Consider the following 23,001-nt stretch of genomic DNA (forward strand, 5'->3'; position numbering starts at 1 on the left):
AAACAGAATAACAGCAAAATCCCCTAATCATTGATAACAATGACGGCATTTGGACTGGAGAAGCCTGAGCCGGAGGCTAAATTCTGCAGTGAAGGGGAAGGAAATGATGATGAGAGATGACAGGACTAGGGGAAAATAGAGCGCCAGAAGATAGTATATTAGGAAGGTTTGCCTATCAGAGGAAAGAACCTCCAGAAAGGACCTCTAAGCAGCAACTGGCATCTGTACCAGAAGGAAAAAAAAAGTCTTTAATACAATTCACTTACACTGTAGATTTCAAGACGGTGATCCTACAACATATGTTTGGCTGAATCACCAGATGTTAAGGATGGGTAGACATAGTGGGTCTCAAATCTGAGTGGAGGGAGCGTCTTCTTGGGAGACCGTGACTTTGATGCTATGTCAAGCACAGTGGCACGGAATAGCTTGGCGGAGCTCTTCTCGCAAGAGACATTTACGTTGGGTGGAGTGCGCTCCCTAGAGCGCATGTAAGTTAATTCATGGAACAATTTCTACTATGAATGAAAAGGCATGGCTATGTCGGGGGTGTAGCTCAGTGGTAGAGCGCGTGCTTAGCATGCACGAGGCCCCGGGTTCAATCCCCGGCACCTCCACTCGGGCATCTCTCTTTATTGGGAACCGCGGCAAGCAAACCAGGAGTGGCTTAGGCTTTCTGAGTGAGAGAATATCCAAGTTTCCTGCCTTGTCCTGGTGCCACAATCTTCTTTGTCACTGTGGAATACAACGATGCTCGTGCTGAGTTACTCAAACCGTTTATTCAGGTTTTTATTAGCCATTTGTTCTCTAGCCATTTTGTACAATCACAGCTATGCCGTGGGATACACACAGCATAAGGGATGCCTGCCCCTACCCTTACTATTCTTAGGTATTGTGTGATGACTTCTGAAGTAGCCAAAGTGAAGCCAGGTACTTCTGATCCTCATGTGTCTTTGGTGGAAATAGCATTGGGCTTAAAGCAAAGATCCACAGGAGAGGAACAGAGGAAGTCTGTTCAAACTATTGCTCTTCAGACTCCCGCTGGGAGAAGTGTAGAATATAAGCAGTAAAGGAGAACACTGAAAATGTCCTAAAAGATATCTAGAAGAAAACTGGGTTTCCGAGGACTGACTTCTGCGTATGAGTAAGAAACAAGAATGTAAGAACTAAAGAACCTGCTCTCAGAGACTGAAACGGTCGACTTTCAGGTCGAAAGTTTGATGCGCTATCCGAGGTGCTGACACTTGTATTCTTGGACATCTATTCAAATGTATTTGTTTGTTGTCCGGCTTACCTTTCTTTCTCATTTGTCCCTCACATTCCAAGCCCAATGCGCTAAAAATCCGTTGCTGCCTCAGATACGTAAGCCCAAAGACACCGGCAGACCCTGCTTCTACGCTCAACATTGCTCCCACTACAGTCACACGGGAATCCAGATGTGGCTTTCCAGCTGCTCTTTATAAAGCTATCAATTCCAGCAGTACTGCACCGCAAACAAAAATTCAACCACACGAGCGCCCTACAAAGTGCTCAACTTGTTTAACCAGCGAGGAAAAGAGCAACTAGTAGCTCTCAGACTACGATAACTGGAACAAAACAAACTGGATTCTTGTGGGACATAACGTTTTCACCTACTTCGCTTAGAATAATGGAGCTTCTCTTGCGGTGGACCTGTAGAAATGCAGAAGAGATAAAGACCTTGGATACATCCACATACTCCCTCATCCAAATATTACTCGTGTTTAATTCTCATTCCCAAACTTTCTTCTAGCGTCTCGTTCTCCTGTCCTCCTTGGCTGCTTCTCCCACTCAACTGTCTTCCCCTCCCCACAGGATACTCTCCGCCCTTCATCCCCTCTCTTCTCCGTCCCCCTTCAACTCTCCCTTTCTCAGCATTAGTCTAGGAACAACCGAACCTTGCTGACCTTTCAGAGTCATTAGTCACATGTCAACTAATACTCTTTTTTGTTTTATTTTTTTCAACATTTTAACGTTCCCAAACCATTCTTAGCTCGCAGGCAATAGTTTACCAACCACAAAGTATAGGGTCTCAGAACTTGTAAATACTCAAACTTTAAGAACAGGCAAGCTTTCAGTAGCCTTTTGCCAGTTAGAAATAACTGGAGAATAAATTCGAACAGAAGGACCTGAGCCCCTAGGGATTCAAACTTTGTTTCCCCGGTTTAAAAACTCCAAAAGTTTACCTAGTGAGCTACCCAAATCTATAAATCTAGTTACTGGATATACATTCAGCTAATTCATTTGGTAGATATTATCCTAGTTGCAAATCTCCTTTGCATTCTCTTTATTGCAGAGAAAATTCCACTTGAAAGTGATACTGTAATCACTAGCTCTCAGGGTTACTTTGTTTTCCTCCTTCTTTTCTGTCTTCCATTCCTTTAGGTGTCCAAAACCAGAGCTGTAGCATCCCCTACAAAATGTCACAGCAGGGTTTGCAGACCATATTGCTGGACTTAAGGTATTTTATTTCCTGGTGAGTATTATGAGTTCATTCGTTTCTCTCTTCCCAATTTCCCCAAAGAACTGAAAACTGCTCAACATTATATGATTATGTGGCACCACTTCTTTCCCTATGAGTGATAATGACATTTTCAAAGAGGAATAAATCCAAAAGCCACTAATCTCAAGTGGTCTTTTGACTTCAGGATTTCCATCTCTAAAGAAAAGACCTGGAGTAGGTGTTCTAAAGCAAATCTGCCTGGCATTGAAACTTGCCCCGTTACATGTTGGCTGTGAACTGGTGGCCAAGTAATTACTTCATCTCTTAGGGAGTCTGTTTATCAAGGAGGTGATATAATCATTTAATGTAACCCATTGTTATTACTATTATCCGCTTCTTACCCTTAGCTACATTAAACAAGCACCTTTTTTTTTTATTTTGAAAGTATGAAAAAATAAATGTGTCATATTGGCCACAGTCTGAACTCAACCTAGGGTTCTGTGAACAGGATTTCAACTTGCCCTTGGGAAACCCACCAAGTTTCAATGCTCAAAACTCAAACTTTCCTACACCTGGCAGTAAGTGATGCTCATTATCTATCACACAGTGGGAAAAGGCATCTTGATTCAGTTCAAGTGCACTTGTTCCTAGATTTGGGAAAAGTTTGAAACCAATACATTGAAGGGCATTAAACAAGAAAAAAGTGGAAATACCCATCCCAATTCCTCTAGTTTGAGGGGTAAAACAATGTATGTTCTCTATAGCGAAGAACATGGAACTTTGAGGTAATTTCAACTAAAGGAAACACCATCCTACTAAAAACATGGGCCACATTTTTGTTCTCTCAACTTTTCTCCCACCATATTCTAGAAGGCAGAGAAGCTGATATCAGTTCCTGGTGTGCTCTGGAAAAAAAGTTGCTCCTCCCAGAGCTTCCTGCCTATTCAAACAATGGAGCCATGACAGAAATCAAGAGATAATTGCCCTATTTTCAAGATTTTGTGGTTTCTTGTGTCTTCTAGCTCGCCAGTCTTTTCGCCAACATTGATGATCACAAAATGGCTCTAGATTATTCTATGAATGAACTCACAATGAATGTATGGAGTCTCACTCTAGCCAAAATACATGAGATTTTAGAACTTTAATTCAACAAGTGTCTGAGTAATCTGTTTGAACCACTGGCCTCTCAATTCAAACTGAAGTTCTGGAAGTCCTCAAGTTCTTTGACAGACACCATAACCATTCTTACCATCCTCAGAGAAAAAGTTGGGGATCCTTTGATGCTGGCCACCTCCTCACTCACACCCAGTAAACCAGTCAATAATCTTGTCTAGGAAGAAGTTGTTCAAATTTCTAAATTATCAATGATTTGTAAAATAAAAATCTTACCGGCATTTTCCAGTTTACAGGCCATATCTTTTCCTCCCTAGTTACTTTCTACATTTCTCTAAATTTGTAACCTTAAAAGCAATACTGAAGTTTCTTTTTTAATGTTGTAAGGAACCTTCCTTAAATCAACAATATCCCTACAGTAGAACAGAATAAACCACTGCAAGTCAATAGATGTTACTCTGGTTTCTAGCTCTTCGTATTCCTGTTGAGCCAAGAGCTCCATGTCAGGACGGTAAATGCATGGACAAGATTCTCCAGAACAAAGCTGGGTTGTACTAGTCTTGGCTCATATCTAAGTAATGGAAACAAAGAAATAAACAAGAAACTACCAGGCTCTAAAACAAGACCTAAATCCTGAACCATCAAATTGAAAGTTTATTTTTCCATCAAATTATCCAGGATTAAAGACATTTTGTTATGAAAACCTCTGCAATTCAAAGAATTTAGGTTTCTGCCTAACCTATATTTTTTATCCTTTCTTTTGCTTTATAAACCCAATGTGCTAACAAATAGTCACTCCAGACAAATCTTAGGTACAGAAGCTCAAAAGCGTCAGCAGATTCCATTTCTAAAACAAAAGGGTCTCCTCACAGCTACAATGGGGTCGAGAAAATGTGGTTTCTTACTGCTCTCTTTAGAGCCACAAATACCAGTGACTATTTGCCAAAACCAAAAACTCAACTGCACGCATGCCCTCCTATGTACTGTTTGTCTTGTTTTGAAAGAAAGAGCAGTGAGAGATTCTGCAAACCTTGACATGCTTAGAAAAAACAAGCCAAGTCTTATGTGGAACAAACACTTTCAGGCTACTTCACTTAGGTTAAAGGGAACTTGTTTCTTGTTTACCTAAAGGAAGAGTCAAAGACAATGCACCCACCAAAATCCTATGCCAACACGAAGTGTTCTTCACCTTCCCTCCTCCACATTTGGGTCAGATATTGTAAATTCATTCCCATCTCCCCATCAAGGTCTAAACTTCCAGAGGTAGCACACACAGTACTATGGTTTAAATCACTATGCGTTACCTTTTATGTCTTTCTGGCAGCATTCTGGCACAATGAGGAAGGAAGTTGTAAAAAGGAGGAATATTTAAAACTTTTTTTGGAGATAATTTCAAACATAAAATACAGTTGCAAAAACTATCTTATATATCCAGATTCATCTATTGTAACATTTTGCCACATTCATTGGTTCTCTTTCTCTCTCTCTTGCTCTCTCTCTCCACACATAGATTTTTTCCTAAACCATTTGACAGCGTTGGCAAACATATCCTTTTACCCCAACATACTTCATTGTATTCTTTCAGGGCACTCCCTTATGTAAGCACAGTAAAATTGTCAAATGTAGAGAATTTAATATTGATACAAAACTATACCCCTCATACACAAATTTTGCTAATTGTCCCGATACTAGCCTTTACTCCATTTTTTTTTTTTTTCCAAATCCGGGACCTCTCCAGGGTGACACATTTCATTTATGTTAATGTATTTTTAGTCTCCTTTAATTTGGGACCATTTCTCAACTTTTCTTTGTCTTTCATGATATTTTCGTTCATTGACATTTTTAAAGAGCCTGTTGCAGTTGGTTTGTATAGTGTGTTTCGCTTTCGGTTTGACTGCCTGATTAGATTCAGATGATGATGAACTTTGGTCAGAATACAATAGGAGTGTTGCTGTGTCCTTCTCAGTTTATCTCGTCAGAGGTACATGATGTCAGTGTCCCCATTATGATGAAGGTAATCTGATAATTTGGGGTAAGGTTTTCTCTGCTGAGTTTTTTAATGGTCAAGTTACCATTTTCGTAAGAAATATGTGAGGATAAATACACTTTGATAAATACATCTTTCTTTATCAAACTGTCACCCATAGCTTGGGCACTGATTGATGAATTTTGCCTGAATCAATCATCGCAGGACAGTGGAAAATGATGATGCTGTCATTTCTTCCACACAATAATTGGCATACTACGTAGGGTAAACTTTCTTTTCCTTCCTTCCTTCCTTTCTTTCTCTCTCATTTCCTTTTTTCTTTCTTTCTCTTTCCCTTTCTTATCAGTATGAACTCAAGTATTCTTATTTTATCCATCCAGACTATATTCTTTTTGTTTATTACTCATTTTAATGCTCAGTGTTTCCAAGATTTGACTCATAAATACTGTGCTCAATTATCTTTGAGTACGTTCTTACATACTAGCTCAGAAAGATATTCTAGGCTCATCTTGTACTTTTCCTGTCCCAGCCCTCTGGTGACAACAAGTTCTTCCAGGAGCTTTGGTTCCTTCTAGTGGAAATCTGTATTAAGAAATTAAGATATGGGACTAGCTCCTCTCATTGTTCTTTGAGTGTCATTGATTCTAGGCTCTTCCGGGAGACAGGGTCAGGAAAGGGCTCTTCTTTGCCTTCCTCTATTCAAGTTTTGTGTAGCCGGGTCTTTGGGGGTAGGTTGACAAGCGTGAATCAGTCCTAGGAACGGTGACTTTCTGCCTAGCATGAAGTTGCTTTTCTCCTCATGTCACCGTGAAAGAGGATGAAAGAAAGGAGTTTCAGGAATAATGGTGTTGTACATAAAGGATTTTTGTGCTAACAATTTCAAGTTCTCAAAAAAAGCAATGCAGATAGATATTGCCATTAAATTTTCTTCAGCCAAGTTAGTAAAAGTGTAAGGGGGTGTAGCTCAGTGGTAGAGTGTGTGCTTAGCATGCCCTGGCACCTCCAACTGGAATATCTTACATCTCGTTCAGCGTTTCTTTGGTCCTTGGCTTTCTTCTCATTCCCTGGTTTTCTTACATGTCGAAACTTCTTCGTCACTCATAATTCATGCTGATTTGCTCAAACTTATTTGTCCACCTTTAAAAGCCATCCACTCTAGTCACTGAGTAGTCACTCCTATGTTGGCTAAAGTCTGTACTACACAAAAATTAACAACTGGGGAAAATTAGAGTTCTGAGAGCAGGAAAATCACTTTGACCATGGTCCCACCTCACCTTTCATCAAACTAGCATCAGGAATCAGTTCAACGGGTTTTTTCCTGGATTTGCAGAAAGTTTAAAATTAAGAGGCTAGAAAATCTGAAGTCAACCTGCTCTAGTACTTTGGGGAACAAAGTACCTTCTCTGGCATGAAGAGCACAGGATTCTCCGGTAGTGAGACGTAGGACAGACTGGCTGCATAATTTGCTGGCCACAAGGCTCTCTGAAATGCACTGGTCACAGACACATGAGGCTGGCCATGATGACAGCTATAGGAGAGAATGCTCCAGCCAAAGAAGGAAGCCACTCTCTTGAGTCCTTGCCCTCTCTTAAAAGCTTGAGAGTGGATGTTCACCAGTGCCAGGTTTGAGCTGAGAAGGCAGGAGATACTCATTCACCACACAGACTTGCTGTCCTGTCCTGTCTTGTTTGGATCCCAAAGGAAAGAAGTAAAAAGAGTACAGGAAAACTTCTTTTCTCCTTCTACTTTCCTGAACTCTCACTCTGGGTATGCTTGGGAGAGCACCACCTCTTGAAAAGGCTGCTAAAGGAGATACACTGCTGGAGTCCTAAGCACTTTCGGAAACATCAAAGAACACAGGTTTAGGACACTGGTCTCCAGAGATTTGGGATAGTTGCTTGGTACTTGTGGGACGATTCCACCTTTTCCTATAAGTGATCCTATTAATAACAATGATTTTGATGAATCAACATGAATTTGATTATACAATCCAGTTTATGAAGTAAAAAAGTTTTTGTGTCTCACCTAAACCAGGGGAAAATGTAGAGGGACACCTGACTGCAAAGCAAGAGGTTTGAGGGAAAGAGAAAGGCTATTCTTGGTCACAGAAGAGGTGAATGGTTTGATTTGTGTTAGTTTACTGCTTGTTGCAAACAATTGGCCACTTTCAAGAAGCCAAGTCACATAAAGTGATTGGCCATTGTAAAAGTTTCATTTCAGCAGTTTGGGAACATTGCATCTCTCTTACCTGATAAATTTGGCTGACTAGACGCGCAAAATCTCCAGTAGTTCTCTGAAATTAACCTACATGCACTCTAGGGGGCGCACTCCACCCAAGGTAAATGGCTTGTAAAAGAAGCGCCCCACCAAGCTACTCCGTGCCATTGTGAAGTCGAGGTCTCCACGGAAGATACTCCTTCCACTCTCTCAGAGAGACTTTGAGACCCACTACGTCAGCCCATCCCTTGTATCTGGTGATTCAGCCAAACATGTTCTAGGATCATGTTCTTGAAATCTACAGTATAATTTAATTGTATTAAAGACATTTTTCCTTCCGGTAGAGGAGTCAGTTGCAGCTTACAGAGCCTCCCTGGAGCGTCCTCACTCAGATACGCAAACCTTCCTAACATACCTTCCTCTGGTGCTCTATCTTCCCCTGTTCCTGTCATTCCCCCATCGTCATTTCCTTCCCCTTCACTGCAGAATTTAGTCTCTGGCTCAGGCTTCTCAACCTTAATTGCCCTCGGTATCATCAATGATTTCAGCGTTTTAGCTGTTGTTCTGTTTTGAATACACACACACATAATCATGAGGGTGCCAGCAAAATAAGCTGGTTTCCCAGATTTTAAATATATCCCCTTTTCTTATAAAGAAAATTTCGCTTTTGTTTTGTTTTTTCCAACCTTGGAATCCAAATGGAACTATCATAATCAACTCTGCTTTGTTAACTGACCTATTCTGGTTGTGATTTAATTTACAGATTTAAATATGAAAATCTAAAGTTTACGTGGAAAAATCTAGGAATGTTGGAGGGTAAGAAATTTCAACACACTACTTAGCAACACATTTTAGCTGCTCCGCGGCATGTGGGATCTTCCCGGACGGGGGCACGAACCCGTACCCCCTGCATGGGCAGGCGGACTCTCAACCACTGCGCCACCAGGGAAGCCCAGCAACACACTTTTCCTTCATTCCAACTTTGAGATTTTCTTTGTGTGTCTGTGCATTGGGGGGAGGGGTGCGTATTGTTACGGTCAGTCACAAGACACTGTGAAATGACCCATAAAGGAAGAACTTCTCTACTGTGTGTGTGTCAATGTGCTATGTATGGTGTATAGGTATGAGACTCTATTTGACATTAGGCGATCTTTATTTCACTGCTTTATTAACCTGGTGGCATGAGGAAAATACCTGAACATCACTGGACATTTTAATAACTACCCAAGCCTTCTCATTTTCCTTACTGACAAAATACCCTTGCAACTGGCATACCATCACTGGTAGAGTTTTGCCTTGTCTGGAATGTCCATATGTTAAGGGCTCCAGAAAGAACAATATTAAGCATTCTTGAATGAAGGATTAGTTCACCACTGAGATTAGAATACTGAAAACTGAAAGGAGAAGAAAAGTAAGGTCATAAAGATTCAGGTATGACAATCCAATTTCTTCTTAATGTCGAAACTTCTTTCTTGATATTCCTTGACCTCAATACTGAATCACTTTATTTTATTTTGCCATATATTCATGCAACAGGTTCAAGCTAGTATCTTTGATGCAACCTTTCATAATGCCTTGGCAGTCATAGTTTTTTAAATTAAGTGCCATTTTATAAAAATCCCTTGGATCACTAATGAAATTATGAAAAATATTAAACATCTACTCCTATTGACCTTTTAATTCAATCTTCCTTTCACAGAACTCTTTTTATTTTGAATTTATTTCATTTTATGATGTTAATGTTACTTATGTTTTAAGTATGTTGGTAGTTTAGTCATTTTGCAGTGGTTTCAATCTGCTCTATTTTAGTGTACAGAAATCTATGTTACTGAGCTATATATGACTTCCATTTTTGTCACCGTGGCCACTATTTTCATAATCCCATTGGACAGGACAGTGACGGCTAAGGAGAAGCTTCCAAACATCAAGAGAATGGGTCATCTTGTCCAACTGCCTATTAAGATCCCCCTCTAGGAGGTTGCTCTTTGAAGAGCATCTACATTGAAAATAATCCTTAGATTATTTAGTAATCTATCCTTCTGCCCACTTAGTAAAATCTATCCCTCTGTTTCTTTCCCAGACCTCTCTGTCATGACTTTTCAGCAATTTTCCCTCCAAGTACTAATCATCCAGCCAAACTATTAGTCACTTGTCATGAATTAGTGTGGATCCCTATGCTCTATCTGTTCTTCCAAGTAAAATGAACAATCACGTGCCCTGCGTGAAGTCATGCCCACTGGGGGGATTTACCTTCACCACTGGCCTTCAGGTGCTATGGTAGCTGCTTACATATGTGTGGCGCCAGCATAGGGTGCAGAATTACTGATAAACCAGTCCTGCTTTGTTTTGTTTTTTTTCTTCCTCAGTTACAGGGAACTCACTATGAGGCTATGAATGGGAGTTGAAGAGATAAAGTACCAAGTGTAGGAGCCATGGGAATATAAGCCACTTTTCCATGCAAATGACTCATGTGTGTCGGCCCTGCTCATATATTCTGTTTATACTTAATAATGAAATGATGCTGTGCATGCACAACTTTATGGCTAGATGGATTAGAGAACAAGTAGGTTACGACTGGAAGCTCAAGTCTCATAGTGACTCGTGCCCAAGCATTTATTCTCTCTCATAACATAGACCAAAAATGATATTTTAACAAGAAAATAAAAATTTGAGGAGGATGTCATAGTTTTGCACCAAATCCCAAAGGTTTGTCCTGTGATTCACTAATAGAAGAATGCCAAAAACTCCAAATACCATCTCTGTCTTACACAGACATTTGAGTACTCTGCTGTGTCATACAGGTAAAGAGATAATGTAGCTTTCGTACAGCCTGGACCTACTGCAGAACTTTCTCTTGTTCTGGGCTTTAAATAAAACTGGTAGCTTTCCAGGCTACTTGTTAAGACCATCACATTATTAGGTCTGGAAGACTCTATATTGCCTCCAAAATTCAAAGAGGTCCTCTAGGCTTACCTTTCTCACAAGTTTTAAAATTTGTTCAACTAAGTCTTTTTCTGTTCCCTTCATAATTTTACCACCACCGGTTGAAACATATTGTGGCAGGTTGTAATGAATTGCTCTTTGTTCAACTTCTCACAAAATAGTCCCACCTGGAGTTTTTCCAGGTAGACTATTCCTGTAGGTTATTTCTTCAGTCACTTCAAACTGACATTGACTCCTTGAATAAACTACTGAATAATGTCAGTAACATCTGTTAGACTGACTCATCAAGAGTCAAAGAAAATGATGGCAGATCATTTGCTTATTTTTAAAATCAACTCGATGTTGCTCCTGATGTCCTCAAGGCTCAGTCAGCGGGGTCTTAGATTTCTTTTCTCTAGACTTTTTTTTAATTTTTTGGCCACACCCTGTGGCTTGTAGGGTCTCAGTTCCCTGACCAGGTGTTGAACCCCGGACTACAACAGTGAAAACCTGGATTCCTAACCATTAGGCCACGAGGGAACTCCCTGGATGTATTTCTTTGGCTACTACAAGTAAACACTCTGTAATTACTTCTCCGTGATAAATGGTTTCCTTGCATGACTTACAGAGGAGCCAATTATAGAATGACTTGGTTGCAACCTCATCTTCATTAAAAACATTTTTGTGTGTGTGAAGAAATTCTGTTGCAATGAGATATGCCATTTTAAAATTTCTAATTTTTGTGACAGTTGCTGTCCTGCCAGTTGGAGTACTGTGACGAGTGTTTATGAACCTGTATATACACTGGTAGTGAACCTGTATATTGCATTCTGGTAATGAACCTGTATATTGCATTCTTTTAGCAAATTTATAGCGTTATTGGATTCCATACCTCAGCATTTTTGGAGATTGCGAGAGAGGAAGGATCAAAAAGAAGAGATAAATAAGGGATCCAAAAAAAATATTGCCTTTAAGTTCCCTTACTTTCTGAACAGTGTCCTGGGTCAAGTGACAGGACGCAGGGGAGCAGAAAGGCTTTCCATTGAATCCCTCATTATCACCTCTCTTTAAAATCTGCCTTATACCTGTCCATCCCGCGCTGCCAGGAATTGGATCCAACTGGCATACATGGAAGACAATATATTCCAAGTCTTCCTGGGTGGGCAAATATATTGGCCAACTAGATAACCATACTTAAGAAACCTAAAACCTTCCAAAGACCGAAGTTGAAAATAATCTAAATATTAAAAAGAGAAGTCAAGAAGTCATTTTTCTGGGAGCCGAAGTAGCTCAGTTGGGAGAGCGTTAGACTGAAGATCTAAAGGTCCCTGGTTCAATCCCGGGCTTCGGCAAGCTTAGCATTTTAGTGAATACGAAATGATGCTCACGATACACCATACTCCTTTAGTATGTTAAAGCCTAACTGCACAATAAACACAATGCTGTGGCCATAGTTCAGCCATGCAGGAGCTCGCAGTTGAGGCCCACGTTTACTGTTTTTAAATGATGTGTAAGGACTGCTACTTTTAAAAATAATAATAAAATATTATGTGTGCGACACTGAAAAACGAGGAACGATCACTGAGTCACTGTGATGTGTACTGCGCACAGCAGCGGTGGGAAGGGAAAAAGCTACCACGTACCGTCTCTGTCACAAGTACTTCCTGTTGTAGCCCGACAGCAGACATAGATGATGTGTAAATGAATGAGGTTGCTGTGTTCGAATAAAACTTTATATATGGACACCGAAATTTGAATTTCATATAAACGTCACGTGTCACGAAATACTATTCTTCGTTTTATTTTTCAACCTTTCAAAATAAAAAACGGTGCTCACAAACTTCGGCAGCACATATACTAAAATTGGAAAGATACAGAGAAGGTGAGCATAACCCATTGCACAAGGGTGACACGCAAATTCGTGAAACGTTCCAAAATCATTCTTAGCTCGCAGGCAATAGTTTACCAGCCACTAGGGTAAAGGATACCATTGCAAATACTCAGAACTTTAAGAGCAGGCAAGATTTCAGTTGCTTTCTGCCAGTTAAAAATAACGAGTCATATCCCGGCCGCCCCGCCTTCCCCAATAACTACAGAACAAGTGCGAACATTGCAATACTAAACTGCTAGGGATTCGAACGCTGTTTCCCCAGCTAAAAATTTGAAAGCTTAACTAGCGAACTACCCAAACTTATAGATCTAGGTACTGCACATATAAACAACTAATTCATTTGGTAGATCTTGTCCTAGTGGAAATCTCCTCTGCATTCTCTTCATTGCAGAGAAAACTCCATTTGAAAAAACTCTATAATAGCTAGCTCTCAGGAATACTTTGTTTTCCTCCTCCTTTCTTTCTGTCTCCTGTGTCTTTAAGAACCAGAGCTGTAGCATCCACTAGAAAATGTCACTGCCTGAAACGGAGGTGTTTCATTTCGCCACAAGTATTGTGAATTCATCCTTTGTCTCTAACTTCCCCACATGCAGTTAAATTCTCAAGGAAGCATGCTACTCTTCCTCACACCCCTCTGCATTATGTTTTTCATTTTTATTGCCGGCTGTGTAAGCAGAGGGGAAGAAAGTTGAAGGAGTGAGCATTTGAAGATACAAGGGTAGGTTCCATAATGGGCTTCTCTCTTTGGGTGGATGGAACTGCTACTCAGGCAGTCCCTTGGCAAGCAGACCTCAGAGCCAGCTAACTTTGGGAAGACCAAGTGTCTTTTCATCTGGGCTGCAGTGCCCCTTCTCTTGATGTAGCCACAAGACCAGATTCAGAGTAGGAGCTTCACAAAATAAAGGAACTGAACAGACTAAACTCTTCTGCCAACTATTAGATCCTCGAAGACGTCCAGAAAAGGAAGGTAATTAGTCAAAAACTTTTTCTCAGCAGCCACATGTCTGGGTGGATGTAGCTGAGTTGTGGTGAGATTACGGAGCATGGAAGAAGTCCTAGGTTTAATCTTCCCTATCTCCATGCTCGCATTTCACAGCTGCATTTTCCTGACCATGTCAGAACCTCTTCTCTTTTTCTCTTTTTTTTTGGTTTTTTCTTACTTTTGCTTTTGCATTTCTCTACTCATCTTTTCCTGCTCACATTCAAGGGAGACTACTTATCTAATTTAGTTGGTTGCTTTAAGCCCTCAAGCATTTCTACCCCAAGGGCTTTGGAGTCCATTACCGAACCTGATTGCGTCAGAACAAGGAAGGCTGCATGGAGTGGGATAACAAAGGAAGATACTGTTCACCCAGGGCAGTAAACATACCAAATGCACATTCACAAGCCAGTAAATGATTCATTTGCAAAAATAATTGAGGATGGGAGGGGGAGGGGGGAAGAATGGGAAGAGAAAAATATAAGAGGACCATGCACAACTTCCTACCCCTATTTTCTCAGCTGTGCCTTTCTTGAGAGACAGGTTTCTGAGGAGCAGAAAGCCTGCCCACTAATTTTCTTCCACTCCCTCCTTATCTTCCAGGCTCCACTGAGGGCAACTCAGTGCAGTCGCCAGACATTGAAGTCTACAGATCTCAGTTGTATCTTGCATGGGTAGACGTTGCACAATAAATCCACTTCTCATAAGAATGCTGTTGTTATCCAAACCTCAATTCATTAAAATGAGTATTTGAGTCAGTGAGTGTAGAGTTTTCTAGTGTGACTGAAATAGCTAGATTGAGAGATCCTTCAGCATGAGAGTATTCATATCTGTTCCCATAGTATGGTGGCGAAGGTCATGTCTAGTCAATAATTCTTTCCCAATTCGCATGTAGAAGCTTCCTGACCACAGACACCCTCCTCCATCCTTGAAGTGAATTGTCTAGGGGGCTGAAATGGGGGGGGATCGAAATTCCATGCTTTGTCATCATATATAAATATATTAAGGAAACCCTGCCAGGTACATGTCAGAAAATCACACAGGAAACACTGGAGAAGCCCCAGCTAAAGTTGAAAGGCTTTGGGGGAAACGGCCATCATCACCTGCATAGACAAAGGTGATCCCATCTCAGGGTTTCCGCTATTTAATTTTATTCTTTCGAATTTCTGTGCCAATCTTTCCTGTCAGTCATTGCATTCTCAGAGGGAAAGGAATGTGAGGGCTCTGTTCTCTCTACTACTCTTACTCTGCTGCCCCGTATCTGTTCTTAAAAATTGCCCTCCTTCAAACGAAAATGAAGAGTAGGTGCATTTCTGAAGTTCTGTTCTGATGCTATTTGGAACAAAACTCACAAGGTGAAGTGTGTAGTTAGAACTGAGAACAATCTCAGAATGTGACAGTGCATGAGCGACAGCTGGAACTTCTGATTCAGCATAGGTGGGGCTCCATTCCAGGCTGCCCAATGGGGTTGAGTTCATGCATTCATGTCGTGGCATTAAACTGTTAAAAACTAACCTTTCTGTTACAAAATTTTAAGACAACAAATCAGCTAGCTTTTTTTATCATTGATAATTCTTTGGCCAGATAAGGAAGATGCCAACAGAATGAATTGTAACACCCTACTGACAATATTAGAATCTGGTATCTGGGTAACAGGCACAAAATAAAAGGAGTTTTATGGAACTATTAACAAGCTTTGAAGACTGGTGGTTACTTTCCAAGGAAGTCAGCATTAAACTTTTGGAATCAAAGCTCATTATTTCATTTTCTTTTTATCATGTGCAAATAATCATCATTTTCCCCCCTGCCCAAAATTTTATAATTCTCTCTTTTTTAAAACTGTCTCATTACTATTGTTTCTAAGCCAAGCCTGATTATTTTAAAAAGTTACTATGGTAAATCCCTCAACCTCTGTTGCCTACCTTTCTTCAAGAACCCAGGAATCATTCTGCCCACCCCTCTCCCTCCCTAACCACCACTTCCAGATGAAGTTTGTCACCAGATTGTCTTACTTCCACTCACTTAACTTTCTAGACCAATGGTGGTTCTCTAACCTGGCTGGCCATCTGTAAAATATGAAGAAGATTTTAAATTATAAAGATTCCTGCCTTATTTTTAATTCATTTAGGAGTTGTGTGGTGGGCCCAGGAATCCATACTTTCATCAAGTTCTCAAGCCATTCCCCAGGTCTGGGTACTACTGACATTCGTCTACAACATTTATATACCTTTTTCTCTCTACCTTGGAAGGTTGCTTGTGGTTGACTTTGCTATTTATCATAACATTAATATATTTAAATTTTTATTTAATATATTAAGTGTATATTAAGAAATATTGATATATTTTCATATATATTTCCAGTGACATCCCCAGAGCCAGTTGAGTTTCTGTCTTGTTAATGGGCAGAGAGGGGACCTGACCTGTGGTACAGAGGAACTGGCGAGTTAGTTACGTTATTTCTGTCCTCAGGAAGATAGGACCTCACACCGGTAAGAGAGGTCGGAATGACTTCAGAGTAAGACAGAAGATGAAATGATTTAGGATTACCTTAAAATTTAAAAAAAGAATCTTAAATTCGTATCTGAGTTGACTGACAGGTCGAAATTTGGCTAAAGGTAATAGCGTCTACTTTGAGCTTTACTGGTTTTAAGGTTTGGGGAATTGTTCAGTTGCATGAAGGGTGTGACAAAAAGTTAATTTGCTTTTCACTTTCAGGTCATGTCCCCAAGCTATGTATCATCCCCCTCCTGTTGAAGACCACTTAACACAGTCGCAGTGTTTGATGGGACGGTCTATTCTGAAGTTTTCAGAACCAGGTCTTTAGGATCCCGCCGCAGGGTTCCCGATCACCTGCTGGGCCAAGAGATTTGCGAGCAGGGACTGTCTTGCCTTGTCTCGTCTTCATTTAGCTCCTGGTGGTTTTGTGTCCTCTCTCCAACTGGACCTTTATTTCCTGAGGCAACTTTATTTTCCTCTTCGAAGTTTCTGCCCAGCTTTGTCAGCCGCGGTTCTGCCAGACAGGAGCAGTGGAGGGGCAGGGATACCGGTGTAAAGATGTGGGAAAGGCCTGGTAGCGCAGGGCCTTTTCCAGAGAAGGAGAAACCAACCCAGATGCCCGCGGCGAAGCGTGGGGACTCTCAGACGCCAGCACAGAGAGGTTGAAGTAACCCTGACCACAGGTGGATGAGGTAGATTTTGAGGGCTTTATGGTTTTGCTAGTTTCGTCTCCTGGAGAAAATGGTTCACTCGGAATATTGATTTCCTTGCAGTTTACCAAAGTCAGTGTCCCAGTGCTTTCTGAGGAAATCTACGCATAGTCTCTGCCTTTCTATCTTGCTTGAACTTTTCTGCCTGAGTTTCCCTGAGGCAGTATCGAGGCTCCACGCCAAATACAGTGAGGTCATGCAGAGCGAAAGGAAAAAAGACAGATGAATAACGCTTGGGTCAAAGCTGTTATTCATTGGTTGGGTGGCTCTGACCCCAGTCAAAAGCCAAGAGTATGAAAGTCCACGAAAAGATGTCTTATTATTAAAAAGAGATGAATATATAGTTCCCGTCTCAGGTCCTATTCTGAAATACATCAATACAAATGCATTCTCTGGCAGAAGAAAACCCTAATAAACTTACGGCGTGGGCTCCGTGGCTTAGTTGGTTAAAGCGCCTGTCTAGTAAACAGGAGATCCTGGGTTCGAATCCCAGCGGGGCCTCTCTAGGTGTAACCTGTCTGTTTCTCCAAGTGCGTCTTTTGCTCTCTTAAAATTCGACTTTGGCGGGGTTTTTCCTACCAGCAGCCTACCAACCACCCATTAATAGGTAGTTTCCAAAGGCTTTGGAAACAAAATGGAACTGATTTTGTTATATCCGCACAACGCAGGACTATATTAAGAAAGCAAAGAGCAGGACTGCTTTTAGTGTACTGCCTATTTTCTTAATGTTTCCTTCTGGAAATACAAACCACGTCTTCCCTTGGGATTTTCCTTGCAATGTTATCTCAGGTATCCCAATCCTAGTTTCATGTAAAGAATTAAGAACAACGAATTGAAATTCAGAGAGGGACTGTAGACTCTGGGCGTGGATTTTAATACGAAACTCGCCAGTGCTCGAGATTATAATTCAATGATAGGTGTGTGGGAAGACTGAGAGTGGGTGTGGAGGTAAGATGTAATTAGCCCAAGAAATTTGTGAAAGCATAGAATGTCGATTTAATGTTGGTCAGGGCCGGCTGCATAATGTACGGGACCAGGGCAAAATGAAAATGTAGGGTCCCTTACCCAAAAAACAGGCAAAGATGCCGGTAAAGATAATAAAACATAAATTTAGCTTTTTTTCTTCCTCGCTCTCTCGACGTGTTATGGTATTTCTTAATTTGCCATTTGATGTCATTATTATTAAGGGAAAATAGCATCGTAAATTATAAGAACGAATTTTACTATTCATTAAAGATGAGTCAAAATTCAAAACTCACAGGTCATTGCAGTCGCACGCATACGGGAGAAGCAAGGAATGCCGGACATTTCCTTTGCTCATGTGACATCAATTATAAGACCTCAGTTTAAAGATTGGAGTTTCAAGTACTAGGTCGCGGGAGTTGCTAAGATTGCCCCTCCTACCGCCTGTAGGCTGAAACACTCAGACTTGCCGAAACCAGGGATTGAACCAGGGACCTTTAGATCTTCAGTCTAATGCTCTATCAGCTGAGCTATTTCGGGTCCTTAACAATAAACTTCTCTGACACATTTTTCAAAACTGAGATTGTTTTCAACCTGTTTCTAGAATGTTCAACCTGTTTTTAGAATGTTTCAGACTCTGCAAGTGTTGCTGTCTAATTGTCCAATATATTTACCCACCCCCAAAAGTTTGGAATGTCTTCCATGTATGGTGCTTGCATCCAATTCCTGGCAATGTGGGATGGTAGGTGGAGAGAGAAGAGAAGTAATAGGGATTCATTAGAAAGCCTCTCTGCTACTCCGACACAGCTCAGAAAATTACAGAAAAAAAATTTAATTTCTTAGAGTTCCTTATTTTTTCTTCTCTTTGTTCGTTCTTGCATAATCTTCAAAGATGCTGAGAAACAGATTAATTTTTGTAAACGTGGGATCAGTTTTTTGTTTCCTGTGATGATTTCGAGTGATGATAAAAGGTGATAATTTCCTTTCTTTTATGCTCTTCCATCTACTCTGTCTTTTGGCCCAGGTGAGAAGGTCTTGGAGAGGACTGACCCGGCTGAGAAGAAACCACGAGCAGGAAAGGTAAAAATTTGGGTTTAGAATTTACTATTCTTTTTTTTTTTTTTTAGAATTTACTATTCTTGAGCATAGACATCCACCAAAAAAATCTAATTTAAAAACTGTAGAAATAGTGGAGTTAACAGAATAAATTTTCTGACAAAAGAAAATAGCTTTGCCAAAGAACACGGAAAATGGGCATATTTCCTAATATATCAAAAAAAGAGTTCACTACTACTCGGGGGTGTAGCTCAGTGGTAGAGCGCATGCTTTGCATGTATGAGGCCCCGGGTTCAATCCCCGGCACCTCCACGAGCACTTCGTTTTCTGCTCCCCAATATATTTTATATTTTTACATTCCTTCAGTCCCGCGGAATCTGCTCTCCTACTTTTCCACCTTTCGTCACTTTTTTCCCCCTGCTCACATGGAAAGTAAACATGATTGCTGGGACAGCAGAAGGAATAAACAAGAGAAGGAAAAAAAAAAAAAGAACAGGCTTATTCCACATCCGCGAATGTCCCCAATTTAACCAGCTTTTTCACCTGAACTACCATTTTACCATACTACTTAAGAGAAGGAAGATCCAAAGTAAGACGGGAAAAAAGAAAAAGAAAGAAACCTGTGTGCAATTTCTTTGGCCAGAATAACTAATCCTAAAGACAGTAGCCACGTGAAAAATTGGGGTGCTGTGAGCAGGATTCCAACCGTCCCTGGAAAAACACTTTGAACTGCAAACCAAATGCCTTAGACACACTACTATTCATGAACTTTTATCACATACCTGGAATAGAACACATGAATTCGAACAAGGACCTCTGTTTCTCCAGTAAGAGCCCAGAAAAAGACAAAATAAAGAAAGCCCCACCACCAACCTGCTTTAATTTTGAAGACAAAGTGATGTTCATCCCCTGCCCTAGAGAACACTTGACTTTCAGATAAATTCAAGTAATGGAGAGGCCTTGGTTTCTAAAAAGTCAGCCATCTCTTTGTTCCCTTCCCATCCTTTCCACTGAATTCTCAAAACGTTGAGAAGCAGATGCTCAGCAGCAAGTGGGTGCGGTGGAGGCAGGAGACGTTCCTTTTCAATAAACCAGACCCCGTGGACAGTATTTCTGTGCAAAGGTTGTCCTTTGGGGACTGGTGGAATTGATGCTGTATCCTTTTACAGACAGCTTAAGAGATCTGCAATTTCTGCAGAGATAATCACTTTACGTGGAAGCTGATGGCAGAAAACGGGACTTTTATTGGTCTTCTAAGGAAACTTTAGGACCATAACAATAACCAGTATAAATCAAAGAAGAATGAGATCAGCCTAGGAGCAATCTCATTTCTTTGTTTTTCACAGGCCCTAACAATAACCTCCTTATCTATTCGTCTTTTTTTTTTTTTTTTTGGCCGTGCCACGCAGCATTTTAATCCCGCGACGAGGGACTGAACCCGTGACTCCTGCAGCGGAAGCACCGAGTCTTAACCACTGGGCCGCCAGGGAAGTCCCGTTACCTACACGTCTGAATGCATAACTTTAAGTTCTCACTCTACCTACTCTTCAGAGGCTTTCTACTCCTAGCCACATACGTGTCCAAACTTGAGGTTCAGAGATGTCCACAGAATTCCAGATTCAGGTTATAATGTGTGTAGGTAGACATCCTCAAGAGGCCATCTTGTAGGCATTTAAAATATGTCATACCAAAACCCAAACTCAACGTTACCCCTTTATTACCCCGTCTTATGCTCCCGACGCAAAAATATATCAACAAACCAATAACAACAACAAACAGAATTCCCACCACTTCCCCTGTTTTTATTAGCTTTGTGAAAGGCATCACTGTCTGCATAATCCAATCTACCTGTAAGTCTTCCTAAGTACTAAGTATTGGACTCCAGTAAGAGTCCAAATCCTGTGTTATTCTACCATGTTACATCAAATTTCTCCCTTGCCTTTCATCATTCAATTCACTGTTTTATTTGTCTAGCGGACCCTTGAAAGCACCTCCGAAGTTGTCTTTCAGTCTAGATTAAGACAGAGCAAAACATCACTGGATTGTATACATTTATGACTTTCTCATTCTATTGCTGCCCTGGATTTGCCCCTCAAGGTCCTGCTTTTCAGAAGCTAGTCGAAGCCAATAGCAGGATGTGAGAAGTGAAGGAACACCTTAACATGCTCTAAAGACCTTCCTAGAAGAAAGCCAAGTTCCATCTGGCTTCCAAATAAAAGTTGGAAACAATGTAGGGGAAAAGGAAAAATGACTCCTCAGTAAGAAGCAGGGCAATCATCAGTTATAGATTTACTGAAGTATAGGGTCTATCTGGTTGTGTAGCTCACCGGTAGAGCATAAGCTGAGCACGCAGGAGAATCCAGGTAATCTTGGACTGCGTTATTGCTTTTCCCTTTCCTCACGAATACTATATTTCAAGAACACATCCAAGTTTCCCCATCAAAAAAAATTCTTTAGTCATTTTTTTTCCCCCTGCTCACATCCAAAGTAAATCCATTACCCAAAAGATTGCTTTTAAGCTGATCTATTTCAACTCTATGACTCTGGCATCTACCAACCTAACTGCATCACCACAAGTAACATAAGAAGAAATAAGAGAGTGAGCCCATGCTCCCTTTTGTTCCATATCACAGTTCACCCAGGAAAAGGAAAGAAAAAGATACAAAGGAAAGGAAAAGAGGCTCATAGTCAATTTTTGTTAATGGATTCCTTTGTGTTCTCGGCTCTGCCTATGTCAATTAAAAGACTGAAGACTGAGGAACAGAAAACCTACCCACTGATTTTCTCTCCTCGCTCCCTTCCCACACCCATTGTTGCTAGTAGTTGAAACTAATTACCAAATGTGGCAGGATATCAGGCACCAACTTTCTCAAAGTGAGGGAAAAAGGGAACAACATCTCTCAAGGATTGCTGTGCTTTCCAAACTTGAAAGTGGAGAAAACTATTAGTGCTGATGACAGTAGAGATTTGGTCAACATAGCTTAGTTGGAAGAGCTCTAAAAGGCTGGACTAAAATCAGGATTCCCTCCCCATGATTTGAAAAGCCCACAGTTTGTGTCAAAACAAATTCTCCTTCCTGTAACGTGTCACCCTAATACAAATGCTTCTGAATTCACTTTCTCAAGAAAAGGGCTTAGAGGGCTAAGGCAAGAAGAATTGGAATTGCGTGCCTCCAGTCATCCCTGCCTTCACCAATAAACACTTATGTCCGGTATTTTCAAGCCATTAACTGAGAAGCTTCCTGGATTACTTCCATCAATATCATATGAAGATCATGATAAAGAAGTATAGTTTAGGGCTTTGGACTCATGGAGGTCATTGGCCTTACACAAAGCTGAAAGCATCCCAGCGAGAAAAGAGCTATTACCTCTGCTCTTTCCCACGCGGCCAGTACTATCAGCTTTGAGTTACCCAGGACCTCCTCGAATTTTCATGTTCTGAAGAATTGCAGGTTTTCCCACTGTGATAATGGGTTCCTTCAGGGAAAGCAGTTTAACAGTTGCTAGGTTCCCCAATGTTGTTTCGCTGCCCTGTGTTTGTCCTTTCATTCCCCCAGTCTAGAAAAATGTCACTTTTTTCTTTTTCTTTTCTTTTTCTTTTTCTTTTTTTCTTTTGCTGTGCTGCGTGGCTTGCAGGATCCTAACTCCCCCACCAAGGACTGAAACTGCGCCCTCGGCAGCGAAAGCGTGAAGTCCTAACCACTGGACCACCAAGGGAATTCCCATGACAGCTTTTTTTTAAGCTGATAGAACTTTAGATTTTTTTTAGTTGATAGAACTAAAGATTTTTTTTCCCCCCTGAAATCCTTTGTAGACATAAACCTCAAGAGGTGGGGGGATGTGGAACCGGAACTGAAGACAATCTCAGAATATGTGGTGATGCATGAGCAAACAATGAGTGTCAGCTGGATAAAGGATGTTTGTTGGCCGTCATTGACCCAACCTGGTGCGGGATTCAATTCGGCTGCCTCTGGGCTGAAAAGCACTTCATCTGAGCCAGTACTGCTGGAGATTTGTGTTGGAAATCCGTGACTTTTCCAGGCGAAAGAAAGTAATTTTCACGTAGTTTCTTCTGAGTGGACCTTGCAGCAGGCTAACGGAAGTAGGAAAGTCCTAGAATCAGAGACTGTGTCAGTCCGACTGTAACCTGAGTGAAGCCGCTAGACAATATCCAGTTTAGTAATTTCACAGATGGTGGGATTTAACCCAG

General features: G+C 40.9%; 6 non-coding genes across 6 annotated transcripts; 5 read left to right on the forward strand and 1 right to left on the reverse strand.

The window, feature by feature from the left end:
- The first annotated feature begins 542 nt into the window (after positions 1-542).
- TRNAA-AGC (transfer RNA alanine (anticodon AGC)) lies at positions 543-614 on the forward strand. The gene has a single exon. It is a non-coding gene; the product is annotated as a tRNA-Ala (tRNA).
- An 11,362-nt stretch (positions 615-11,976) lies between these two features.
- TRNAF-GAA (transfer RNA phenylalanine (anticodon GAA)) lies at positions 11,977-12,049 on the forward strand. The gene has a single exon. It is a non-coding gene; the product is annotated as a tRNA-Phe (tRNA).
- A 477-nt stretch (positions 12,050-12,526) lies between these two features.
- Positions 12,527-12,638, forward strand: LOC115802029 (U6 spliceosomal RNA). The gene has a single exon (XR_004022391.1). It is a non-coding gene; the product is annotated as a U6 spliceosomal RNA (small nuclear RNA).
- A 4,562-nt stretch (positions 12,639-17,200) lies between these two features.
- Positions 17,201-17,274, forward strand: TRNAT-AGU (transfer RNA threonine (anticodon AGU)). The gene has a single exon. It is a non-coding gene; the product is annotated as a tRNA-Thr (tRNA).
- Positions 17,275-18,203: 929 nt separating this feature from the next.
- TRNAF-GAA (transfer RNA phenylalanine (anticodon GAA)) lies at positions 18,204-18,276 on the reverse strand. The gene has a single exon. It is a non-coding gene; the product is annotated as a tRNA-Phe (tRNA).
- Positions 18,277-19,032: 756 nt separating this feature from the next.
- TRNAA-UGC (transfer RNA alanine (anticodon UGC)) lies at positions 19,033-19,104 on the forward strand. The gene has a single exon. It is a non-coding gene; the product is annotated as a tRNA-Ala (tRNA).
- The last annotated feature ends 3,897 nt before the right edge of the window (positions 19,105-23,001 follow it).

The sequence above is a fragment of the Delphinapterus leucas genome, chromosome 10 (assembly GCF_059928025.1).
Source record: "Delphinapterus leucas isolate spDelLeu-1000000601 "Yukka" chromosome 10, BTC_Dleu_Yukka2, whole genome shotgun sequence".
In the NCBI taxonomy this organism is placed as follows: domain Eukaryota; kingdom Metazoa; phylum Chordata; class Mammalia; order Artiodactyla; family Monodontidae; genus Delphinapterus; species Delphinapterus leucas.